Consider the following 7,926-nt stretch of genomic DNA (forward strand, 5'->3'; position numbering starts at 1 on the left):
TGGGAAAGTAAAACTGAATCTTAGCTGAAATTGTCCAAAGCTGAATTATTAGTCTCTGCAACACTGCAACTCTAGAAGAAAAATGAGGTGACCAGTGTAGGAGAATATTTGTAGCTTAGGGTTGAAATGAGGGATCCTTGTGCTCTCTGAGCTTGTGTGTTTTCTTGCAGTGGTTTCATTACCCTAACTAGGTGACATCATCAGTGCTAGTAAGGAGTGTTGTTTGCTGTCAGTTTATATTCTGGGGTTTTGGCTGTCTGGCTGGGTGGGGGTGGTCTTACAGTAGGGGTTCTTTTCTTTGCTTGGGCTGTTTACTGAGAAAAAGAGAAAAAGACTCCAGCACCTCTACACCAGTAATCAGCACTCAGATCAGCATAGACTAACGCCAAGGTCACCTTCAGACCAAGAATCAAGTAAGCAATACCCCAATCAAGAAACTTCCAAAGAGCCACTAGTAAACAGCCCAACCAAAGAATCCCTAAGACCGCCCCCACCCACACAGACAAGCAAGACATCAGAATATAAACTGACAGCAAACAGCACTCCTTACTAGCACTGATGATGTTACCCAGTTAGGGTAATGAAACCTCTGCAAGAAAACAAGCAAGCTCAGAGAGCACCACCAAGGACCCCTCAAAGTGAGGAGAATTGTCCCATTCCAGGCTGGAAGAGCCCTGGCGCCCCCTGGTGATTTAAAAAAAAAACTTGCTTATCTTGTTCTATAGAAAAAATCATATCCTATATATTACTAATCCCAAACACACTTTCCAGTTGTAGAAAGAGATACAAATGTAGAGAAAGAGGTGTAGAAAAAAAGAGGCCTTAGAATAAATATCAGGAAAAAACAAACTCTAAACAGAGGTTCAGTCTCAACAATAACTGAGCAAATAGAGAGGGAAATTAAGCAGAGTATCTGGGAAAGGGACAGGGATGCCTCCTGAACAGAAATACTCCTTGTTTCAATCTTTAGAATTTATGTGTTTATATAAATTCCAGTAATGAATGCAAAGGTTTTATTGCAAAAACACCCACAACAGAAATCAGAAATATAATGTCCCATTTAAGGAACAAGAAATGCCATATAATACTTAACAAGTGGGATTATGAATCCCTCCCTGTTTCTGGAAGCCTTTGGGGGTTGGGGATGGAGGACAGTGGCCTGTGCGAGTCATTGGTTGCTTTTGCTCTCCCACCAAAAGGGAATTCAAAAACAACTGCGCACCCCAAAGTGGTGGCTTTCCTTTAGCAACAGGCATTGCTTCATGTGGAAACAGGATCAACCTCCCTTTCCTCCCTCTCGCTTGGAAGTTTACTGTCAATGGTGTCCCCGCCCTTTTGTTGGTTGATTCCTCCTTTCTATCCTCATCATCCAGGTCTTCAATGGATCTATCCCAGTGATGGCAAGCCTTTTAGAGACTAAGTGCCCAAACTGCAACCCAAAACCCACTTATGCATCATCGAGTGCCGGGTGGATATGGCCCATGGCTGGGTGTGGCTCATTGGGTGGGCATGGCTCATTGGGTGGGTGTGGCTACAGTGGTAACCGCAGACTAGGTGGGACTAAAAAGTCCAATCAATCAATTCCAACTTTGCAAGATCTTTTTTTTTCCCTGCGAGAAGTTGAAATTGACTGATTAAACCCTTTTTTTTTTTTGCACACAGTGGCAGAGGCCTAAAGCGAAAAGGTTTTATAAAACCCAGCTGAAGGCCTAGGACAGGGATGACAGCGCACGTGCCCACAGAGAGGGCTCTGAGTGCCTCCTCTGGTACCTGTGACATAGGTTCGCTACCACTCATCTATCCTAAAAAGAGTGACTCTTTCCATATTCTATAATTTTTTATTAATCCCTTCAAACTGTTCTTTTTTTTTGCAAGAGCATCTTTTGATCAGAACATTAGTAAAGATGTCTTTAGAGGACACTTAAATTAGATCTTAATAAGTTACTGAAAATCTGATCAGGATTTTTTTTAATTTTGTGTCTAATAAAATGATATGTATTAAAGGAGAAGAAAACTATTCCATTGTTCTTGGTACAGAGATTCCAAGATTTGATAAATGATGAAACAATTCACTTATATCTTTACAACTGTATTGATTTCTGGTCATGTAAAGCAGATAACAAATATATTAAAGCAAAAAAGGGCAACAGTGAAATAACTCTTTATTGTATGCATTATGTGTCCCCTTATCACTTCCAGCATGAAGTTTGAGAGGCAACCCATATGTTGAGGTGTCCAGTAATCAGGAAAAAATGTTGATCTACATTTCAAACTGCATTTGAGGATTTTCTACCTCGATACACTGATATTAAAGTAGCTTTTTAAAACAAGGATATCAAATTTAATGCAGGAGATTTTAAATTATTAAATTAAGTGCAGTCTGAATTAAATGAAAGTTCTGTATGTCGGGAGACATGTCATTCGGACATTTGGGACATAATTTGTACTTTGAAGAAGCAGACTGGCAGTTTGGAGATATTCCTGGAAGTATTATTGGTCCCTGGAGAGCATATGTCTCTTTTGGGTGAGAAATGCCTTTGGCTAGCAGATAGTATTAACGGAGCCCTTTCCTAGAATGGAGATTTAATGCTGTATTTATGGTCTTAGATTCACATTTATTTTAAGGTGTTGTATTTTCTACTTGCAAAGGATTAAGTGCTTTCCTTGAAAAGTGAAAAATGTTGGTTGGTGGAAAATGCTACAGGAAGAGTTCTGTCAAAGGTTGATATACCACTTCTATTATCAGGCTACTTTGCCATCCCTTTTTTATAAAGTTCCAAGTTTATTTGCTTCTTGCATCCCTCTCTACCTCTCCATGCATGTTGCTTTTGCAAATGGGAGGGTTTTTTTTTTATTTTAAGCAACTCATCTCATTTCTCAGGTGATAGTTTTAATAATGTTAGCCGAGTTTGTACAAAACACCCCACGTGGTTGATCTTTAGATTTCTTCATTTACAGTAGTATATTTTTTAAAAGAAACAGGAGAAGGAAAAAAATTCTGTTTCTGCAGTATATTATAAAAAGGCTGAACTTGAAACATGACTCAATCCATGAGAGAAAAGGAGCAGAGCAGGAGGCCCAGCTATTGTCACAAGTGAATCTTCCAAATATAGTCACCTATAGAGGTCCTGGGAAGGTGATGATGGCTTGTTTTACATTGTCATGGGCTTCTGTGAAGGAGGGGACTTATATCATAAACTGAAAGAGCAGAAAGGACAACTTCTTCCTGAGATTGCTATGGCACTGCAGGTACCCAACTTCCCTTTACCAGACAGTTCTGTCATCACTGAATTTCAGCATGAATTGATTTTAATTGTTTTATCTAGGAAACCTATTGCTAGTTTCCATGGCTATTTGTAATTAGCATAGAAAATAATGAATATATTCTTGATGTACTTTTGAACATTTTATTACAGTCAATAAAGCTATGATTGATAATAATGGCTATGCAGTTTGACAGATTTATTTAATATAGCCCCTTCTCTCTACAACAGATATGCCAAACTTGTGATGTCATGTGACGTTGCGCGATGTATCAGGACTGGGTTTTTTTGCCGGCCATGGGGTGGGCGCAGCTTCCGCGTGACGCATCCAGCCTGCGAGCCAGCAGTTTGACACCCCTGCTCTACAAGATGTTCATAGTTAATTAAATAATTGTTTCTTTTTCATGTTTGGTAAAATAAACTTGTATACAATTTGTGAATTCCGTTATTTTTTTCCCAGTATTTGTATGAGAAGCACATTCTGCACAGAGTTCTCAAAACTCTAAATGTTTTCCTGATGCATTCTAATATTATCAAATATCAAAATATTATCAAAGTACAAAAGTAGAGAAAAATAGCATGATAATAAAGGGATGGTCTTATAGATTAAATATGAGAAGATAATAGAAAATTTATACAGAAATTAAAATTGTATAAAATAATCAAAAATGGTTAATGGATCTATGAGGAAAGTGAAAGGTAGAAATGGACTACCTTTGTTTTTCAATACAAGACAATATCTATCTATCTATATCTATCTATCTATCTATCTATCTATCTATCTATCTATCTATCAACTATCTATCTATCATCTATCTATCATCTATCTCTCTATATCTATATATCTATATATCATCTATCATCTATCTATCATTTATATCATCTATCATCTATCTATCTCTATCATCTATTTATTTATCTATGATCTATCTATCATCTGTCTATTTATCATCTATCTATCATCTATCTATCATCTATCTATTTATCTACTGTATCTATCTATCTATCATCTGTCTATCATCTATCTATCTATCTATCTATCTATCTATCTATCTATCTATCTATCTATCTATCTATCTATCTATCTATCTTAACCAAATAAGAAAGAAATGTGAACACCAGGATATAATAAACCAGACTGTTTAATATAAACAAGCCTGTGGTTAAAAATAGTCACTAAGCTTTTGTCAGGCCAAACTACTGACATCATCAGAGTTGAAGTAAAAGGAGATCAGGAAGGCAGTTCATATAATTTCCTGCCTCCGCGCCTGGCTCCTTCAGCGCATCATTGGCCCGTTGATTGTATTAATCCATACCACACAGAGTTGTTCCGCATCAGGCAAACTGTCCTTGGCTCCTCAAGTTCTCTTTTAGAGCATGTGCAAGCACTTGGAGGGCGGATGTCAACCGGTCCCTGCACCCAGTCTCCCTCCATCCCAGGGCCATTATCCTCCCTCACCCCCAAGGCCATTGTCTTCTCCCCCATAATTCCTCCACTTCAGTCCTGCAAAAAGCAGCTGTTCCGGCATTCCTGCTCTGCATCTTCCCCCTCCCTCCCCTTCCTTCCAGATCGCCTCTGCCCATCCGTCCCTGGCTTAGGGCCATTTGGTCCATCATCTCCACCCATGGGAGTCATGGTCGCCTTACCTGTAGAGCCATCGTCCCAATTATGCAAGATGCTGTCCCATTGCTTCGGTCTCTGGTTTTTCCCTTTAACCAGGTCATCGTCCTCCTTAGGGATTGTGCCCATCTCATCCATCATTCTACCACCCCAATCCTGCAAAGGGAGAGTTGAGTGTCTTCTCAGCAGACCGTGGTGCTGTCTTTCCCATCCCTCAAGAGTCTGATAAGCCGGCAAAAGAAGTCTCACGAGCTATAACCTCTGTTAGCTAGATTGAACATGTGGCCAAAGCTGGACATATGGGCCCACACCTATAAGCATTGCTCCTGCCTTCTAATAGCCAATTTATGTTCATGGACCCTGGTCCTCAGCCTTTTAGTAGTTTCCCCAATGTAATTGCTTGCACAATCTTTGCAATTAATTCTGTAAACAACAGACAATCTTTGACCGTTGGGGAGAGGCTATTTTGGATGCATGATCTTGGACCTTAGGGTCTGCTTGGGCCTATGGGCAATGCTCACATTGTAGGGGGCCAACAGCTGTGCCGTGGCCTTGGAGACACCATGGATAGAAGGGAGGGTTGTCCGTGTGTCCGGCGTTGCTGTCACATTGGAGCATGAGTCCCTATGATTCTGATGTAGTCTACTATGCTGTCTCACAAACCCCATGGGATAGCCATTGCACCTAAAGATATGATGGAGATGTTTTTTCTCCTCAACTTTGGCTCTGCCTGTGCTACAATGGGAATTGACCCGTTTAAATAGTAGCTGATTTTATGTGCTACCGGGTGATTGATACTATAATGTAGCGTTCTATCTGTATGGGTGGGTTTACGGTATACAGACATGCACAATGTGCCATTGGGGCATTGGCTGATCAGTACATCCAGAAAGGCAAGACTGCCTTGGGTCTCTTCTGCCGTGAAGCAGATGTCTGGATATACTTATATATAATCTATCTATCTATCTATCTATCTATCTATCTATCTATCTATCTATCTATCTATCTATCTATCTATCTATCCATCATCTATCTATATCAGGGTTGAACTGGAGAGACCTTGGTGCTCTCTTGGCTTGTTTGCTTGCAGATATTTCATTACCTGACTAGGTAACATCATTAGTGGCAATGAGTGACAGGTTTGCTCTCTGTTCATACATACATACACGCGGGAGGGGGAGATTGTCTCTTGGAAAGGGGAAGCAAGCTGAAATGGGCTAAGGAGCTGAAAGGAGGGGATCATGAATAAACGAAACTAAAGGGAGCAAAGATCCAGTGTGCAGGGATTTACTAAAACAATTCTAATAAGAAAATTGGGCAAAGTAATTGGGTGATAGGTATTAATCCCATCAGTATTTCTCTATTGGTTAACAAGAAACAATATATTTTTAACATCCCTGCCACCTCTAAATCTAATCTAAAAGACAATGTTTTTAAATATTTAATAAAATGTCTCTTCCTACAAATCAAACTTATTAGTTTTCCCAGTTATATCCCACAGTTCCAACAGAAAATCAGAGGCCTAGAATTTGCTGTTCTACAATGCAAAATAAGATATTCTTTCCTACTGTTTTCCATTTCTTTTCCTTGTAAGCTAAAAAACAACAATCATTTTTATAAAGTATGATCTTCTTCCCAAGAGTTGCACTGCATCTTTCATAACCATGATGTGTATGTGTGTGTGTCTGTCCGCACACATGCGCATACACACACTCCTTGTCCATTCCTTTTTACTGTTTGGCTTCTTCCCTTCCCCCCCCCCCCCAATATCATTTGTTGGCCCAACGTCAATTCTTGGCACCATATTAGGTCTGAAGTCCAGAGTCAAGTTATTTCAGATGGTAAACAAGTCCATTAAAAATCAATACATATAAAAACAGTAATAGCCATCTGCAGAAAAGAATACAGCAATTCTACATACATACATATGCATATAGCATTGCATGTATATATGTGTGTGTGTGCATACTGTATGTGTGTATAGCACACACATATACATATACAAAAACACATACACACACACACACACATTGCAATGGCCTCTTCATCTCCTCTCCCCATCCTGCAAGTTTCCTGCATGTTGTTATTCTTCATAGATGTGGCCTCCTCAGTCTCCATAATAAAACTATTATATCTGAGAGAAGAATTTAGTGATGCATCAAATGCAACCTTAACAAATCTATTCATACCTATTACAGGTAATATTATTAAAGTCTTTGGTACTGCAACCATGAATAAGGTTACTAGATTTCTGCAAAAGGAGGACATTTCGTCCTTTTTGTCCTCTGACCAGCATAGCCATAAAAACAAATGCTGTGCTGCTTTTTGAGTATCTTTTACTGAGCAGCTTTTCTCCATGATGCCAAGCTTCCCTGACAGAAATTTAACAACATTCTTTTGCAACAGATGCTAAGAATGTTAAGCAGGAGGTGTATCCTTCTTTTCTTCTATTTGTCCTTCTTTCCAATTGTCAATTCCCTCCTTTGCCTCTTCAAGTATCTCGTAACCCTAATGAGGGAGGAAAATGAGCAATGGATTTTTCCCCTGAACTACATCCATAAAAAACAAGGTAGAGTAATCCTTCACAGTATGGATGAAATGAAAATGCCACTGATGGAACCAACCTAAACTGTACTGTAAAAATTCTTTCCACAACGGTAATTAATGGTGATCCTGCTATAATCTCTCTGAGCACAATCAGAAGATAATATTGGCACCATCTGCTTGGCTGCTTGGAAATTAGCCTTGAAAAGTTGGTAAGGTTCCATCTTGTTCACTGTGTTATTTACCTGTAATATCTATCTAAAGCAGCTAGATTTGGAGCAGTTGTCATCAATGGGCTGGTGATAGTTACAAATATTTTTTTCCTTTCTTGCAAACTAGAGGTTTGATATTTCAGCCATCTCTGTATCTCTACATATTAATACTGCTTCTGTAATGGAGAATTTTCTATAGAACAAACTGCTATTGGAGCTGACAGACACATACAAACACAGCATTATCCAGACATTCTGGAGATATTTTTATGTTGCAACTTATAAG

The sequence above is a fragment of the Crotalus tigris genome, unplaced genomic scaffold, assembly GCF_016545835.1.
Source record: "Crotalus tigris isolate CLP2741 ecotype Arizona unplaced genomic scaffold, ASM1654583v1 scf7180000018537.1059022, whole genome shotgun sequence".
NCBI lineage: Eukaryota > Metazoa > Chordata > Lepidosauria > Squamata > Viperidae > Crotalus > Crotalus tigris.